This window comes from Camelus bactrianus, chromosome 26, assembly GCF_048773025.1.
Source record: "Camelus bactrianus isolate YW-2024 breed Bactrian camel chromosome 26, ASM4877302v1, whole genome shotgun sequence".
In the NCBI taxonomy this organism is placed as follows: domain Eukaryota; kingdom Metazoa; phylum Chordata; class Mammalia; order Artiodactyla; family Camelidae; genus Camelus; species Camelus bactrianus.
This window is the reverse complement of record NC_133564.1, coordinates 35,804,854-35,823,729: the sequence shown is the minus strand read 5'-3', so window position 1 is coordinate 35,823,729 and position 18,876 is coordinate 35,804,854. Positions and strand designations below refer to the sequence as shown.

The window sequence follows — 18,876 nt, the reverse complement described above, 5'->3', positions numbered from 1 at the left end:
AGCAATGCTGTCTTTGGCGACCTGAGTGGTAGTATCTGAACCCACTCCTGCTGTTTTTCCAGTGCCCCCTGTAGCCCTCCTCCAGCCCTCCATGGGGGGCCTGCAGTTCTGCCCTCGAAAATCCTGTTGCTTCTCAGGAAGAATTCCCTATGAAGCATATTCATGTCCTTCTTGTGGAGACATTCAGTCCAGAGACCTGACAGCAGGGGAAAATGTTTAGACTGCTTTTGGTAGAACGTAAATTCTTCCATACTTGTTAGAAGCAAATCAAATGAGGAAACTGTGTTGGCATCTAACAAATCAGGATAAATGTCTGATGAGGAAGATCAGCTTCCCCATCCCACTCAGGCGTCATGTTGATGTGACACTCAACTTGGCAAACATTTTCTCCTGTGAGCAACGTGAAGTTCAAGACGTTATGAAGGGCTTTTTGTTTTTCTTCCTTAGTCTTTCCACATTCACTGTGTCTGGTGAGATTATATGAATCCTGCTTATTTTCAGCCCAGCACTAAGCTTTTTAAAAGGATCACGTGTTTAAAAGGCTAGTGGACAATTTGTTAGAAGATTGAAATCCTTAGACTTTGGTCCTAGAGTTGAATCTTGGTTACTGGTGAATGAGAATTCCCGTTAAAATTTTAAATTCAGCGATATAAATTTTTAAAAATAGTTAAATATTAGGCAATTTCATTAAACACTATAGAAGTTATTTACTTTTAAGCCTGTCTCTGGGGCAATTTTGCAATGATTCCCTCCCTTTATTGATTCCCTCTTTATCAGAATCCTTGAGAGGTCCCTGTCATCATTGTCAGTATCATCATCATCATCACCATCATCATGGAACTGATTCCTCTGGGAGATTCTAGGAAAATAAATAGCTGGACGGGGTTATGTGCAGGTCAGTGTGTGCATATACAGTAAGAAGAGTTGTCAGACATTAGATTCAAGATACCCATTCCATTTAGAGAAGGATGTGGTCATGAAATCCTGATGTGCTGAATGAAGGAAGCGATGGGAACAGGGTAGTCAATGGAAAGGAGGAGGAAGTGAGTGAAGCGGGGAGCATAGGTCCTTGGTTAGGTGATCAGCACATTGGTGAGAATGAGGGGAGTGTGATGGCAGAATCATGTCCCTCCCCGGCCACAGGGTAGCCACCTGTGACATGTTACTGTACATGGCAAAATGCATGACAGATATTTTAGGACAAAAATCTTAGAGGATTTCTGTCTTCTAAATTGTCTATCAGTTAGCGTTTTAAACCCATGATACATTATTAAAGATTAGTGCAGGGGAACAAATAAAAAGGATTCATATAATCCACCAGACATACTGAATGCAGAAAGGCTAAGGAAGAAAAAGAAAAAGTCATTCATAAGTGCCTTGAACCATAAAATGCTCACGAGAGGAAATGTTACACAGGTGAGTGTCGCAGCCACATCCATAATGCCTGAATTGGATGGGACAAGGGGATCCTGAGATGAGACAATAGGGCGAGTAGCCTGGATTGTCCAGGTGGGCCGAATGTATTCACAGGGGTCCTTAAAATGGAGGATATTTCCCAGCTGAGTTTAAATTCAGAGGGAGGTGTAGCCATAGAGCAATGTTCAGAAAGGCTGCTGACCATGAAAATGGAGGAAGTCGTGGGGCACAAGCTAAGGAAGGTGGGTTACCTCTGGAAACTGGAAAAAAAAACAACAACAAGGAAACATTCTCTTCTAGACCCTCTAGAAGGAAGGAAACCTGCTGCTACCTTGAATTTAGCACAGTGAGGACTGTGTTGGATCTCTGACCACAGCCATAAGCTGATAAATCTGTGCTGGTTTAAGCTCTTAAGCTTATGGAAATTTCTTACATTGGTAAGAGGAAAATAACATAGTGAGCCGTATTGTAAAGGATTAAAGGTATAGGATGGGGTGTGGAGAGGATTCTGACATTTACACCTAAAAAACAACCAGGTGAAATGGGAAGGTGTTTTAAGGAAGACTTACCTGGCAGGGCTGTTAAGCAGACTGGAGCGAGGGGAGCATTGGAGTTAGAGGAATCAATTAAATCTCTACAAGAAAAATAAGGAATAAAATGTAACAGGGCTTCAGTGATAGTGGATGTAGGAATGGAAATGGGCAGAGAGATATAAATATTACTTTGATATTAGCTACAGGTTTGATGACTGCATGTTGGGGAGACTTAGCCGATGTGTGGACTGAATGTTTGCATCCCCTCAAAATCCGTATGTTGAAACCCCATCTCCCAGGGTGATGGTATTGCGAGGTGGGGCCTTTGGGAGGTGATTTGTAGGATAAAATGAGGTCATGAGAGTAGAGCCCTCATGAATGGGATTAGTGTTCTTATACAAGCCCCCAGAGTGCTTGCTTCTCTCTGCTCTCTGGGATATGAAAATATTGGGAAGACAGCCATCTTCGAGCTGGCAATCCTCTCAAGGATACATTGACCTTGAAAGTCTCAGCCTCCAAACCATAAGGAATATGCTGGTTGTTTAAGCCACCCGACACGCGGTAATTTGTTACAGCATCCCAGACTGACGAAGACAGTGGAGAATGCCTCTGAGTTTGGCACTGATTGCCTGGAGAATGCTGAAACCCAGGGAAGTGGGCAGCACAGACGTTTACTCATTTAATCCTGCCAACACAGTAGGAGATAGAGTCCACATATTCCTCGCTACTTTAAAGGTAAGGAAAAAGAGGCACAAATAATAACAACGACAACAAAAACAACAATAATTTGTCCAAGATTCACACAGAACCCCCTGGAGGCAGAGTGAGAATTTATACTCAGGCAGGCTGGCCCCAGAGCCCCTGCTCATAACTAATAAGTCAGATCATCTTGCTTATGTGGATCAGTTTTTTCAACTGTGATATGAGGATACTGTGTCTAGTAACTTATAATTTCAAAATACTTCACTGTAACGGAATCATTAGTCACCGGCCTTACAAACCACAGAAACCTACACATACAAAAATAACTCGTTAGGTCAAGATAACCAATAACGTTTTTAAATATTATACCTGCTGGGCCTTTGCAATAAAATGTCTTTTTATAATTCTGTCTGGCTACAGAATAACTTCATACTACTGCATGCTGCTGGTGGCTCCCATGTTGGACAGCATGGGCCTAGAGATTTTAAATTACTTGCCCAGACTCGCCCAGGAAGCTCGTGGTGGGATCCTAGCTATAGTCTGGGACTTTTCCTTCCTATCCAACAAGTCCCTCATGGAAGTTTAGAAGCTTCTCCTTTGGTGCCCAGCTGTCTCTCCGTACTTATAACATCTTGTCAGGTGTTCCAGCCTGCTCCTGAACATCAGCCAGAACCCACTTCTGCTCTATTTTGTCCAGGTAATACCTTCTAGCAACTTCCATTGCCTTCTTGGCATCAGTTGTTACCTGGAAGGGTAGTGGCTAGAGGTGGAAATGTGTCCACATGACAGGTTTTTCATAAACATAGCAGGAGTGTTCAAGAGAATAAAACGTCAGGAAGATGAGAAGAAACAGGTCATTTACTATACCAAATGGATACTTTCAATGTCTGTGTTTCCGAGTCCAGGCTTGTTCTGCTCGTGCATTACAGGCCAATAAATCAGGAGACCAGGTTTTGGGGCAAGAAATAGCGACTTTAATTTGGAAAGCCAGCTGAGAAATGGTAGAATAATGTCCTGGGGAACCATCACCCCAAGTCAGATTTCAGGCTCTTCTTATATTAAAAATGGGAAGTGGGAATGCTTGGTTGTTGCAAACTTGGTGTATGAATTCTTTGTTGTTAGAATCCTTTGTTCTTGCAGCTCTTCACCTGGGTCACATCCGTGTGAACCTCCAACAAACAAATGTTGTTTTCTATTCTGTAACTTGTTATCTTTATGTGAATAGAAAGTGTTAATATCCTTCAAAGTCAGAGCCTTGAGAATAGGTTCTCCTGTATATTTCAGGCTCTAGGCAACATTGTTTTACAAAAGGTGCAGAACCAACAAGACTAAGCCTAGGAAACAGGGCACAGGGTTAAAGTCAAAGGAACAGATCTAATATGGAGTCAGATTTTTTCTTTCCTATTTCAGTAGTGCCATGGAGAAGGAAGTTTGGGCAGCTTTTCGTAGGGTCCTGGAGGCTTTCTCTCTCAGCCTCTGTGTGCCTCTGTTGAAAAACCTTCAAAGCTATCTGGCCTGCTGGTAAACCACTACGCCTTTTTTGCCCTGAAGATGTGTTCTCTTTATAACTGATCTCTACTTCTTGGAAAACAACTCAATAAAAACTCAGTTGGTTTTCCACCAGCCATGGGCAGGGGTGAGGAATAGCACTTTATTATTTTATAAAAAAAAAATAAAAGAAGTCTTAAAACAGCACTGGGCACATAGGAGAGAGTCAATAATTGCTTCCTGGCTTAAATCAAAATTGATAGCTCAGTGATTCCATGGCTGCTGTATTTGCTGAGCTTGCTAATCCTTTGCTCCATTACACATTTTTTAACTGAAAAAAAATACATGCATGTGGTTAAATAAATTCAAACAGAGCACAAAATTACACAAGTGAAAGAAATTTTCCCTCATCCTCTCTTCTTTCAGCCCTCCCTGGAGATGCCACTGTTTACAATCCTTTGTGTGTTTTCCAGATATGCTATGCACATTCCGACCTATGTATGTAAATTCCTTTAAAGTATTACTTATTTTTAACTTAAAGGGATTTAAATCCTCAAGTGTCTTCTGCCCTGGTAATAGAAAAGAACAAATCTGACTCCATAATAGATCTGTTCCTTTGACTTTAACCCTGTGCTCTGTCTCCTAGGCTTCATCTTGCTTGTAAAACAATGTTGCCTAGAGCCTAAAATATACAGGAGAGCCTATTTTGAAGGCTCTGACCTTTAAGGATATTTAACACTTTTCCATTCATGTAAAGATAAGAATTTACATAATAGAAAATAACGTTTGTTTTGTTGGTGGTTTACAGGGATCTGACCCAGGCAGATAGCTGCAAGAACAAAGGATTCTAACAACAAAGAATTCCTATATCAAGAAGATTGCAAAAACCAAGCTCGTAGGAAAGGAGCCTGAATTCTGACTTGGGGAGATGATTTTCCAGGACATTAGTTTGCCATCTAGGTCTACAGAAAGTTGCTATTCCATGCCCCAACACCTGGTCTCCCAACTTACTGGCCTGTCCTGCACTAAGGAGAATGAATTTAGACTCAGTAACACTCCTATCTTCCTAGCAAGCTGGGCACTGGAATTGAGGGCAGCTATCCCACACCCAGGGACATACTGTGTGCTCTTGATGGTTCCCCGAGGGTGGGGTGTAGTTTACTCAGGAAGGATGGGGACTATGCACCAAAACTCAGGCAGTATGCTCCTTTTGGGATCTGACCTTGTACCTCCCGCTCCCCGCCAGTACAACACCTGGGACAGTGGAGGTAAAGCAGAGATCTTGCCTGCCTGTGTCCCAGCGTGTAAAACGGGAATATGTACTCTTTCCAAGGTAGTTCTGAGCGACAACACCTGCGGGTGCTTGGTTCCCAGAGCAAAAGGAAACCCAGCTCCACTTTGGGGCAACGGGTGTGATCCCCGTAGGGGTCCTGCAGAGGCCTTGGGTGGAGGGCTGGGCCACGGAGGTAAAATATGAGCTGCGGGCCTTGAAGGGTTAGAGAATTGTGCAGAGGCAGGACTGCTGCCTCCTTCAGGATGCCCCCAGAGTTAAAACTATTTCTCTCCATCTCTGCTACTCTCCTCCAACCTCCAGATCCCTGCCTTCTCTCTGCTCCTCCTGTCCATGTCTCTCCCCCCACTTTTCCCCTTCTCCCCTCCTCCTCCCATCTTCTCCGTCCCTGGCTTCCCCACCTTCTCTCGCAGAACCCAGAGAGGATCGCTGGCCCTCCTGCGCATGCGCAGTCGGTGCCAGCTGGAACGAGGGTTGGAAGCTCCAGCTCCGAGCATGGGATCGGCCCCAAATTCTGCTCAGCTCTTTCGCCTGGTAGGACTTTTGCTCCTGCCCCGGCGCCACGGCCACAGCTGTCCAGGGCCAGGTGTGCACCTGCCGCCTCTCGCCCCAGCCGGGCTCCCCTGAGTCCGCGGCTGGAGTCCCTTTCCCCTCTCCCGCCCGCGAGTCCTCTCCTCCCGGGCTGCCTCCCCTCGGCCGCCGGCCCGTCCCCGCCACTGGGCGGGCTGTGTCCCGGGCGGGCGGGGTCTGCGGACCCGGATGGGGGCGGGCGGCTGGGGCTGGGGCTGGCCTCCGAGCGGGGCTACTGCCCTCGTCCCCCCCCCGGCTTTCCCTGCCCCGCGACCCCTGGGCTGCCCTCGTCTCCCTTCCCCTCTCCCTGGGGGCCAGCTCAGTGTTGTGGGCGCTCCTCCCCGGGCTGAGAGCCTCCGGCTGTGAACCCCAGCTTCTGCTGGTGGAGTCGGGAAAAGGGAGCGTCAGTCCTGAGGGAGTTTCCGTCTCCTCCCTCAGTGTTTCTGCCCCAGGTAAGTACCTTGAACACTTTCACGTGTTATGATGGCGGTGCTTGATGATGTCACTGTTTTTATAGTGATAGGGATTACAGTGTTGAAAGCAAGGCTTGGTTCAGTTAAAAATGAGCTGAAGGCATGAGGCTGTGACATCCTCCATCTTTCCCTCTCCCAGGGTGAAACGTGTGACCGTCGATCTTAAAAAGATAGTTACAGTCCCTAACTAGCCCAGCCCAGCTAGGGTGTGTTAACAGGAACAGCACAACCAGAGGCGTTGGAGACTCAGGGACATTGCAGTCCTAAAGAGCTCCTGGCAAAATTTGGTTTGTTTTGGTTTTTTGGTTCTTCTTAAATTGTGGGACAGACTAGTTGTATAGAGGGAAAAATAATTGTCAAGAAATATTTATTCATTTAACGTCTTTATTGTGATATTGTTCACACACCATGAAGTCCACCCACTTAAATGCTACAATTCAGCAGCTTTAGCATATTCACAGTGGTGCAACAATTAATATTCCAGAACGTTTTCATCACTTCAGAAAGACCAGTGGAAATGAATGACCTATCCACCCCTTCCCAGTGCTGGTTCTAAAGAAGTTTCTTGGTTGTTCCTGACCATAAATTATCTTGTTACCCATAAAAACTCTGGTAGGAAATCTAAACAGAATTGTATTGAATCTGTCTATCAAAGCAAGAAGAATTAATGTCTTTATGGCATAAATTTCTTCTACCCATGAATATATCTCGGACCCTATATTTTCATATTTCCAGAGCCTGGCCCATGGGAAGTCCTCTTTAATTGTTGGGTTTGTGAATAATGAGATTCTATACATCGTTAGTTGCAACTGAAGCCTTTCACAGAAGAGAAAATAAACTCACTGAAGCCAAGTGACTCTCTGATGGTCAGAAAGAGTGACAGCCAGTGCTGGAGTGATCCAGTGGACTTGGTGTTTGTAACCAGAATTCTCCAGCACCTACAGCTAAGGGGATCAGAGTATTCTTTTATTTTTTCTAAATGGCGTTGCTTTTATTTTTACTTATTTTTTAAAATTATTTTTTATTGAAGTGTAGTCAATTTAGAATGTTAGTTTCAGATGTACAGCAGAGATTCAGTTATAAACATATGCATATGTATCTATATATCTTTTAGTTTGTTTTTAGTACAACTCATTACAAGAAATTGAATATAGTTCCCTGTGCTATATAGTAGGTCCTTGTCATTTATTTTATATTTATTAATGTGTATCTGTTAATCCCCCTTTTCCTGCCTGCTAACCACAGTTTGCTTTCTATGTCCATGAGTCTATTTCTAGCAGCACCGTTTTTGCTAGTAATATATGCTGGTTGGCTGCTTTCAGTTTCAGTAATTCCACCTTATCTGTGGGCATTTTCCTTCTGGTGGGCCTGTGTGTGGTTTGCTCACGTGATATAAGAGTTGTGTATTTGGGAGAACTCCAGGCCTCGTGTAGTGCTTGGTACAGAGTGCCCACTGAGCTGATGCTTGAACTGGGAAAAAAAACATAGTAAATGTTGGAATTTCCACTATGGTTGAGACTTCCAGGTTTCTATAACCTGTTTATCCCACATTAATGTTGGCTGCACACATACTGGGTAATTTGGTGGAACTTCATGGTATGATGGTGTAGAGACGGGGCCTTGTATGCTTCTTCTCTTTCCGTTTTCTAAGACTCATTCTCCTGGGCCTTCCAGATCCTCCCCCAGAAGTGCCCAAGGCTGGCTTGGTGCTGCGCTGAGGCAATATTTGTTAATAAGGCCTTTTCCTCATCTCTTCTGAGCCTCCGTTTCCTTCTCTGCACAATGAAGACTTAGACTAGAAAAGTGCTTTTCAGTTTCTTTTAAGCCATGTTTCCTTTGAGAAACAGAAAATACAAATCTCTCCTCCCATTCAACATATAGATTTTGACACATCCAAAATGTGTCATAGCTCTTTGTGGAAAATTGAAGTGATTGTGATTCCAGGTGGCACACAAAAGAGTCTTCAGAGATTTATTGCAGGGAGAGGGCAGGAAAGGGGCAGTATATCCCACTTTCTAGTGTGAGCACTGGAACAGGGGCTTGGGTTTAAATACGGTGTCCGACGTGGCCTCTCTCTCATCTTTTTTTTTTTTTTTTGCCTCTCTCTAATCTTGCACAATGTGATAAACCTCTCTCCCTCAGTTTCTTAATGCGTCAAGTTGGGGTGATAATAATTTAAGTGTTTTGTGAAACATTATACACATAAGACATTTGTTTCTCGGTAGAAACAAATCCTGCGAGGGAATAAGGGATTTCTTTAAAAAAAAAAAATCTTGTCCACAGCACTCTGTCTTGTGTCTATTCTGAAGTTCCTTGAGGGTGAGTGTTGGGTCTAAACTCCATCGTGGGACAGGTGGCCCATGGGTCTGTGTGCCGCAGATTGCCCCCTCCTCCCCAGTCCTCTTCCTCTCAGTCCAGGATGAAGTTCCCTAGTAGATTTACACAGAGATCTTGTGGAAATGGCTTTTCATTTTATTGTTTCACGAAGAAGGGCTGCCATCATGATCTCTGTAGTCAGGTTTTGGTGGCCTGAAGGCTATGCAATTACGTTTTTCTATTTAATATAAAGAAAAAAATTACAAGTACAAAATTAGTACTACGGAGGTGGCAGGGATTCTTGAAAGTGGGGACCATTAGCTTTGTTAGTTTCAGGTGCAGGGGCCTCTGGCCATGAGGACACATCATCGTGCTCCGAAGTTGGAGGGACCAGTGGGCTCAGTGGGAATGTTTACTGAGTGTATCTCATGGGCTGGGCATTGACCTATTTGTACTGTGTGTTCCTTATTTGAGACAGTGAGCACGTTTAACCTCAATAGCCTCTTTAATAAATTAGACTTTTTAATTTTGAGATATAATGTAGATTCCCATGTAGTTGTAAGAGATAATATGGAGAGGGCCTACGGACTTTTTGCCCAAATTTCTTTAAAGGTTCCATCTTGCAAAGTTGGGATACAATTCAGTAATGACTCACTAACCCTTTGAGGTTTGTGTTATTGCCCTCATTTCTATTCATGATTAAACTGGGGTTAAGAGGAGCACACAGGCCTGCCCAGGTCACCCATGGTTAGTGTAGAGTCGGGTGAAACGTGGGCTTGGAATTTCCAGGCAGTACCAACATGATGCTCTGTGGCAGGGAGCAGCATTCACTTTGCTTGTTTATTCATTCATTCAACAAGCATTTATTGAGTAAACTCTGTGGGTCAGATGTTATCATATGTTTATCTGATTCTTCAGCACTATGGAGAATCCGGTAATGTTTCCTTCTTTTTTTAATCTGAGAAAATTAGCTCTGAGAGGTTATAAACCCCCCAAAGGAAATATAGCTCATAAATGAGGGATAGTAAATTTGTACATTTCCTTCTTTTTATGCAGGTGGTAACCTAGGCATTTTACATTTGTAAAGTTCCATAATCCAGATATATTCTTGTAAGGCAAGGATTTTTTTTTAATTGAAGTATACTCATGTTTACAACGTTGTGTCAATTGCAAGGTGTTTATTTTTTCTTGAATTTGGAATTCAAAAAATATTTTTTGAGGGGGGTAAATAGGTTAATTTATTTGTTTCATTTTTTTTAAAATGAGGTACTGAGGATTCAACCCAGGACCTCATACATGCTAAGCATGTGTTCTACCACTGAACTGTACTCTCCTCCCCAAAGCAAGTTTTCTTATCAAGTATTCTGCAGCTTAGGAGTTCAAATAAATTGGAGTTGAAATCCTACTGTGTTTCTTTGCATTATATCCTGCTGAGGGGTGTGGAAGCAGTTCCTTTATTCATTCCTTTATTCAGCAGTTTTGAGCATTGACTTTGCATCAGGGCCTGGCTAGGTGCTTGGAAACAGAAAACAAGAAATGACCCTTTTCTGCAGAGGGCGGAAGCCTAGACCAAAAGCTGCGTAATGTGATCCGAGCTGCGGTAACCATGTGCAGACGCTGAGGACAAACTGTACCCACGGCTTTGCTTGGGCTTCCCCTGCCTTCTGACTGGTACACACCAGGTCACCGCAACCCAGTGAGGCCCGCAGCCCGCAGCACAGTATGTACCTCGGTCTCCTCTTCCCTCTCGTCAGGGCCTGCAACATGAACATCCCTGACTACGTGCAGTGTGCTTAGGACCACCAGACTCTCCCCGTGGTGGTCCAACCCGTGGGGATCATCTCAGAGGAGAATTTCTTTTGCATCTATAAGCGAATCTCCTTGGTGAGGCAGATCATCCCTTGCGGCTCGCAGTGGGCACTCTGTATCCACTACAGTCACCACTATGCGCCCGAGAATGGGTGGAGCGACTTCCAGACCCACCGCAAGGTCGTGGGCCTTGTCATCATTACCGACTTCCTCTTGGCCAAGACCTTCGAGAAGCTCCACGTGCAGAGGAGCTGTATGGAACCACACTCTATGACTCTCGGCTCTTTGTCTTTGTGCTGCATGGGGAGGTGCCCGAGCAGCCGCGCACCGACGTGGCCTTCAATTTACGAGGACTGCAGGGTGGTGGAGAAGAGGATCGAGGACTTCACTGAGTCTCTCTTCATCATGCTCAAGTCCAAGTGGCTGGACTGTGCATCCGACAAGACTGGGGATAAGATCCTCCTTCTCTACATCCTGTTTGAGAAGGAGGACTTTGTGGGATTGGACACAGAGAGCAGGAAATTCTACCTGGATGCCCGGACACCCTGGCTGTGTGAAGGGTTGCTTCCCTACATCCAGAAAGGGATCAGCAAGGAGGAGGGCTGTCTTGTAGCCAAGGCGTGAGGGAGGTGAAACCCGCCGGTTTTCAGACGTTTAAAAGTGAATCCGCCTTTGTTTCAGAGAGATTCTTTTAGGAATATTATGGACACTTACTCCCGCTTTTCAGCCAATTCCCCTGGTGTGACCCCTGGAGTTGCTGTCCAATAGAGTAGCCAAAGCCACTGATGCTAGGAGAGCTGGGGAGGAGGCTGCTCTGAGCTGAGATGTGCTGTAGGTCAAATGCACATCAGACGCTGAGACTTGTCTAGTAAAAAGAATGTAAACTATGTTGTTTCTTTCTTTATTGATTACATGTCAAAATGATAGTATTTTACATACTGTAGAATAAGTAAGATATGTTCTTATAATCAGTTTCTAGGGTTTTTTTTGGGGGGGTTACATTTTTAAATGTGGCAACTGGGAAACTTTCTTTACATGGCTGTCATTTCATTCCTGTTGGACAGCATGTCCTGGGACAGTCTCATTCCTTTGCTTATAGATGTCATGCTGAATCCTGAGACGCAGAATGAGGTGCTGGTTGAGCTGGGAGTGGAGCCAGTATCTCCTGCCTCCCAGGTCCAGCACCTGCACGGCTCAGGCCCTCTCTCCCTGCCTGACAACCACCATGCCAATTTAGGACAACAGAAACACTGCCAGGGGCTTCCAAATGAGCTCCTTACGCAGGGAAAGGCGTGTCACGGAGCATGGGGCACAGCAGGGAAAGATTCGTCCTCACTTTGTCCCTGTGATTAGGTCAACGGACCCACTTTGCCTTGGAAGTGCAGACGAGCTCTTCTGGGCTGCCTAACCCCCACATTCTGCTCTGTTTCCCTGTGTATCTATCGAGATGTCCCTTGGGCAGAAGAAGGTGAGATGCCTTTGCCGAGAGGTGGTCCCCCTTTGCTGGGGAGAGTGTGGGAATCTGTGCCCCCCCGACCTACGGCCTCGGGCCTTGAGTCTGGAGAGGGCTCATGGCGGTCCCACAGGTGACGGTCGGAGGGCCTGGCACGTGCTGCCGGGCCTGATGTGGAGGAGGTTTTCTGCGATTCTCTGTGAGTCTAAAATCAGATTCTACTTTCTGGTTGTTGGTAAGTTAGAGGAGAAGATGCCAGAGAATTGATAAAAAGAAAGTCCAGACCACTCCTGTGAGTGACAGGCACAGGGGACCCGAGTCCCACCTGCTTGTGGTGTCTGGCGGGCTCTGGATGAATTTTCACTTCCTCCCTGGACATACCTCTATATCTTAAGGAAGGGGCGAGGCATGTCGTGGCCATGACCAGGACTTGTCCTCACAGGGCCCCGTGATCTACACTGCTTTCTCCCCTTCTGCTTCTTGTAGATGAGCTGGCAGATGTATTGGCCTGGGCAAAGCTGAGGACACAGATGACAGCACCGTGCTACTCCCAGGCTGGCTCCATTCCCGTCACCTGTCACCACCTGCTGAGTCCCCAGGCGTCAGTCAATGTCGGTACATCGGTGCAACGTAAGCAGGGACCAACATCTCCCCCTGGACAAAATGGTGGGTTAGCAGTGGAAGCCTGGAGCCCTGCCCCAGCCCCCGGACCAGTGCCTCTTCTTTTGTCACAGGAGGCACTGGTGACATGTTTGCTCAGCAACTGCTTGGCTCTGAGTCTGCAGACCCACCAGAGAATGCCAGCTTGTTTTTGCCTTTTGAAGTCTGTCCTTGGTATTTGTCGGAGTAGCTGGTTGTGTGCTTAGCCCATAGTGGTTGACACTCTCACCATTGTTTACCCAGAACCTTGTGTACCAGGCATGGCTCCCGGCATCAAAATACAGCAGTGCATTAAACCTCCCTCCTGGTGGGTCTGTATGTTTTGGTACCGTAAGGGCTCAGCCAAAATCTGAACGTCAGTGAGATAACGCGGCCTGTGAGCTCGGGTCAAGTAAGTTCTCCTCCAGTCACTTTTACTCCATTGTTGCTTTTACTATTGCACAGTCATTACTTTTTTAAACAATGCTTTGGTGCAGGAACAGAGCCTAATTCTCTCCTGTTACTCTTGGTGGGAGTGAGTAAAATTGTCCAGCTTGAAATGCGACCACATTTTGTAGCTCAAAAGTTGTTTACATGCATCTAGGTGAAGTTTAGGTTTGGGGCGCTGACCACGTTGGGGTCCCCCGGCAGCGCCGCTCGCTTCAGGCCCCTGCCTTCCCTGGAACAATAGGTGAGGGTGGGTCTCACCGTCCCCTCGTCCCTGTCCTCACCAAACTCACGTAAATTCTTGTAATTGCTCTCATTTTTGTTCTCATGTGTTTCTAATTTTCGCTGTTCCTCTTTTCCTTTTTCTATTTCCCTTTCTATCTTGTACCGCCCTGTGAGCATGTTGTTGCGTCTGAAATGTGGACTGTGCACACCCTGCATTGGAAATAGCGAGATTGTCCTCCGTGCTGTCCCCATAGCTTTAAAAAGCAAAAACTTAATAGTTGCCTTGATCCATATATTATCCTAGTCATTTTTTTATTTTCTAGATTTTTGGAATTTTTCTTTGTTAGCACATCACCCACTGGTGTTTGATACCTGTTAAAATCCTTGCTTTGAGGAACCAGTTTGGTCCTCCTTATGTTTGGTGACAAATGCGCACTTATTAAATTTGTTTGATTGTTTTGAAGAAGTGAGATGTGAATTGATTTAGGCGGCTGCTGAGGGATTTTTTTCAAGGAGTATTTAAACTTGGAATGTCAAAATCTGCAGCATCTTCCTTGATTCTGGCTTTTAGACAAACGTGCTTGGCACGCGGTTCAGGGCTGTCGCTGTGTGACGTGCGTGACGGAGCTTCCTGGCCGGCGGTCACTGGTGAGAAAGTGGCAGTCTCGGGGGTGAGCAGCTGCAGGGGATGCTGTTGGAAGAAGCAGTCACCGGTTTTTTGTTTTTTGTTTTTTCATTCACTTTCCCGGTGCCATTTACTTAACTTTGCCTTCATAGAGAGGCAGGAGCGGGTCTAAACTCCATGCCACTCTTATTTTCCCTTTACGAGGCTGGTTTTTCTGAGTATCAGAACAACATGGCCTTCTCCTAAGTAGCTGGCTCACTTGGATCTGGTGGACACAGGGACCGCTAAAGGGGACTGTAGCTTCCTCTCTGCTCCAGCCAGTGGGCATTCAGAGCCGGGTCTGTGGTTTGCTCCAGCAGCCATGCAGTCCTCCCTGCACCAGCCTTTACTATTAACCCATGATGGCAGTAAATAGCTGACTCCGTGTCTGTTGCAGCTGACGTCCTCCACTGACGGCCGTGTCGTTAGTTTGCGGTAGTGAGTCTCCAACACCCTATTCAGCTGTGAAGTGACCTTGCAATCTCACCCACACCCTGGTTCATCTCACCCGGGGGAAGGGTTTGGCCACCACCGTCATGCCGGCCATGAGACCTTGTTTCTCCTTTCATGCCCTGGTCCAATTGTGGACACTTCATCCTTCACTGACTTGGTCTCGCTTGAGACAGGCCAGACGTTCTGAAAGAGCCCATCACATTCTGGGGGGGAACAGATCACAAGAATCGCAAGTAGGAGTCTAGGCTCTCTGGGTTGGCAAATGCAGGCTGGGATCTGTGAAGGCTGGGCTGTGCCCTGAACACAGGCCTTTCCCGTGGCTCCCGAGAGCCCAGGGGTCGGAGTGAGAACAGCCTTGCCTGGGTTCCCCCATCCTCATCTGCTCACTGGCAGGTGTGTCTCCTAACTAGGAACTCCCCCAAACTTCGGGACCTTCAAAGTTCAGACCACAAGAGAACCTTGAGTCCCTTCTCCTGGGCCTCCTTTGTGAGAATCCAGTGCCTTCTGAGGTGACCAGAGGCAGGAGATGCCTCCCCCTCCAGGGAGCTCTCTTCGGAGGACTGTGATGCACTGCACCTTGCTGTCAGCTTGTGGGGTTTCATCCGTGGTCCTTGCAGAACCAGACTTGAGACTGGCTAAGCAATAGAAATGACAAGACTGATTCCAGAGCAGGGCCGGGGGGAGGAACAGGGGAAATTGAATGTGACCTCAAACACCTAGGTGGGTTCTGGGTCTGTTACTAAAATCTGGAGCCTGGGAGGTACCTGCCAGGAATCGAACTCTAGAGTAAATGGTGGACATGAGGCATTTTTAAGATTCCATTTGTCATCCAAGTTAGGACTTCAAAGAGGCACTCGGGTCTATGGCCCCGGGGCTCAGGTGAAGGAGCCGGACTAGAGATACACGTTGGGAGTCGTCATTCTTAGCTGGTGTTCACAGCCGTGCAGGTGGATGAGCTCATCTCGAGAGGTGCAGACTGAGGCTGAGGCGGGTCAGGGCTGTGCCTGTGTTGGAGGAAAGCCCAGACCATGCAGCTTTGGCGTGTCACTCAGTGGCGTTTGGGATTTTCAGAGCAATGGCATTTATCCTTAAGGGTCTTGGGGGTGGGCAGGGCCACCCAGGAAGAAATCTGAATGGAGGGTTGTGGCCACGCGTGCGCGTCTGGGGATGATGCAGAGGCTGCATGTTCCAGGAGGGGAACCTCCTCGGAAGATGGAGTCGGAGTGAGGAGTGTTGAGAAGGTAGTCACACTCACCTGTGAGGGAGGGACAGAGGCCTAGGGAGTCTCCACCCTAGCGGACTCTCTTTCCCACGAACAAAAGGCCAGCAGTCAGAAGATTTGAGGTGAGAAGGAGCCAAAGTGGAGAATGGTGGTTGGACAGTTCTGGAATAGTCTCCCTGCAAAATAGAGTTTAAAAAACCCAGACTCTTAAGAACATTGATAGTGACGTTGGAGGAGATAGTTCTTTTTCTGGCCTCCTAAGGGTAAGACATGTATCCGGGGATACACAGAAGAATCGGGCATTCTGGTCCGGGGCTTGACCCTTACCAGTGGGAACAGGGCAAGTTTAAAGGGGGAGAAGGGCAGCAGAGGGAAACTAGCCAGGTCTCGTGTCAGGTAGCAGTCGGCCTCACTACTTGCGTGTTGCATTCACATCCGTGCCTCCCAGGTGGGCGGTGGCAGCCCACTTTTGCAGATTGGGAAGCCTTCTCAGAGGGGTTAAGGAATTGGTCCATTTCGCGACTAGTAAATGCTGTAGCAGGATTCAAGCAGGGCCTTGTCAGACTTCAAGGGCATGTTCTATCTACTAATTCCGGTACCTCCCTGTTGTACCTGGATTGGTGAATTGGGTCAGTATTGGAGTCTTTCACAAAAAGTACGATTTAAGTGCCTCAGGACTCTTTCCCAAAGCTCAGTGTTCTTTAATGGTTCAGAAGCACCGAAGTGCTTTTCGCCCCACAGAGGTAAGGTCTTACTCTTTTGACGATGACGTGGTTGCAAATGACGTACAGGTGCAAAACCAGACTTAGCAGCTTCTGAAGGGAAACTCTCCAGTTCTTCCTTGATAGGCGTTCTTAAACGGGATGTAACCTGCTGCAGCGTAGGTCTGAGCTTTCTGTATGGAGTGAGGGTTTGATATCCAAAGTTAGCAAATAAGGGTCAGATGGAGAAAATTGACGTTAACAATTTATTTTGGGGTTTCATTAGACAAGATTCACTATCGCTTAATGGCCCATATAACGTATGTAATTGAGTACAGAACATTGCATTCCTAACTTTCTAATGAGAGCTGTCTTGCATCGTAAGGTTGTCTGCTTTGGAACTTCAGCTCAGCCAGTAGGGCACCTGTCAGTGTGTTGGTGTGATTGCATTTACACAGTGCATGTAATCTGGGCTTCCTCTGCCCCAAACACTCCAGTGCAGAATCATAGGCTGTAGCTATCACTTAGTTATACAAATACTTCTACAACTATATGATACAAAAAAAAAAAAAAAACAGAGAGAGAGAGAGAGAGAGATTGCTTTTATCAAATTTCCTTTGATTTTAACTGCAAACTGTTGTTGAGCAGCTCTGGTTTCCTTTGGATATGAATATGTACATTTCTTTGCATGTAACTTGGATTTTAGACTAGAACACCAACCTCTTGCTTTCCATGAGCCACAAAAATCATAGCCAAAAGACATACGTATTAAACATTTTATTCTTTTCTTCTGAGACAGAATCCTTGAATCTGGGACTTGGGCTGTGATTTTGCTTTTTGCTCTTCCCACCCCTCTTATCGTCTCACTCCTTTTTCCCACGTGGCCTCCAAGAGGTCATAGTCTCAGAGGAGCAGGTGGACAAACACCAGTTGGTCGCCAAGCAGTCCTGCTGTAGAGGGAGCCCAGCCAAGAGCTAAAGGACATCATCAGAGAGGGCTTCCTTGAAGAAATGGGCTCTACATTCAGTTATGAGGACAGAGTAAGAGTCAGCCAGGAGAAGGAATCAAGAGGGTGACTCAGGTTGCAGGAGCAGCCCGGGTAGAGGCCTGGAGGCTTGTGGGGTGGGGACTCGGGGAGAGTGCACTGTGTGGTCCAGGGTGGAGGGTGCCCCTGCTTGGGAGGACACTGGAGTGGGCCTAGGGATGGAGGGCTTAGGAGGAGCTTGGTTTTTTACTAGAACTGACACAGAAGAGGCAGTGAAGTGTGTCAGCAGAAAGTGACCCTCAGGAGAGGTACTCCTGGTTTTGCTTCTGATGTTCTACAGAAAGAAGGGGTCGGAGTGGGCGAGAGCAGCTCTGCCCGTCCCTTTGAGACCCACCCCTTCATTCATTTATTCATAACACATGCAATTCTGAGTGTCCAGGGGAGAGAGGGTGGACTCACAGTAGTAAGCAAAATGTATTGCTTCTTGAGAGTTTAGCATTGTCAGAAGTTGACTTAGCGTAGAATGTTCTAGGAACACAGCAGGGGCACCTAACCCAAAGTGTAGAGTTTCGAGGGAAGGAAGTCTCCCTTGACAAACAGTCAAAATGGGCTTGGAGGCAAGTGGGAAGTAGCAGCAGGTCAGGGGGCGCCTGAGGTCACTGGGGACCTGGGTACTGAGGTGAGGCTGGGCGAGCAGCGTCGGGGGTGGGGCTAGAACTCTACCAGGGAGCCTCTGAAGGGTTTGAAGTGGGGGTGATGTAATCAAATTTGTGCTTTGGGAAGGCTGTCCTGGCTCCGTGTGTGTGTGTGTGTGTGTGTGTGTGTGTGTGTGTGTGTGTGTGTGAAGCAGGGAAGAGGGGGAGAGTGCCACCAACTGGGAGGGTCATTAGAAGACCATTGACAGGCTGGGGGGCCACCAGTGGGAGAGGGGCGTCGGGGCTGCTTGGGGACGGCAGGGGCAGTGTGAATGCCGGATTTCCTCATGGGGAGAGCTTATTAACGGGGACCCCCTAGCGGCACCTTGTGGCTGGAAGAAAAAGGATGCAACCAGGTGGACTTTTCTCTTCTTCCCTGCATTGTGTGATGATCTTAGCTCAGCCAACATTTGGAAGAGAAGAGCTAAGTTTCAGGGTAGCACAGGACATTGTTGAGCTCGTTCGAGTGAGATCTGATAGGATTTAGTCTTGTGTTGAGATCTGCATGTTCACTTAGCTAGAAACGTCCCGTCTTTTGGATTTCCATAGGGGTATTTATTCTTGATAAAGATTGCTTTCTTGGTGAGAGGAAATTTAATACAGCTGCTGTGTTTCTCAAAAAAAATCTTATCTTTTAAGAAATTTAATATTCAAAAGAATAGCAAAATTTAAAAATGATAAAGTAAGGCTTTGGTGTAGTTTCTTTGGTTTCTGAGTTAATGTAGAGTTAGAGCCTTTGCATTACTTAAATAGCACATTCCTGTCAGTATTTAAAGAGCTGTTAGTGAGCGCCC

At 46.6% G+C, this 18,876-nt stretch overlaps 1 long non-coding RNA gene across 1 annotated transcript in view; it reads left to right on the top strand.

Moving 5' to 3' along the window:
- The first annotated feature begins 3,111 nt into the window (after positions 1–3,111).
- Positions 3,112–18,876, top strand: part of LOC141575169 (uncharacterized) — a 36,213-nt gene continuing 20,448 nt past the window's right edge. Inside the window, exons 1-2 of the long non-coding RNA XR_012502552.1 lie at positions 3,112–3,348; positions 5,734–6,452. This is a non-coding gene — a long non-coding RNA (uncharacterized LOC141575169). The remainder of the gene's footprint in view (positions 3,349–5,733; positions 6,453–18,876) is intronic.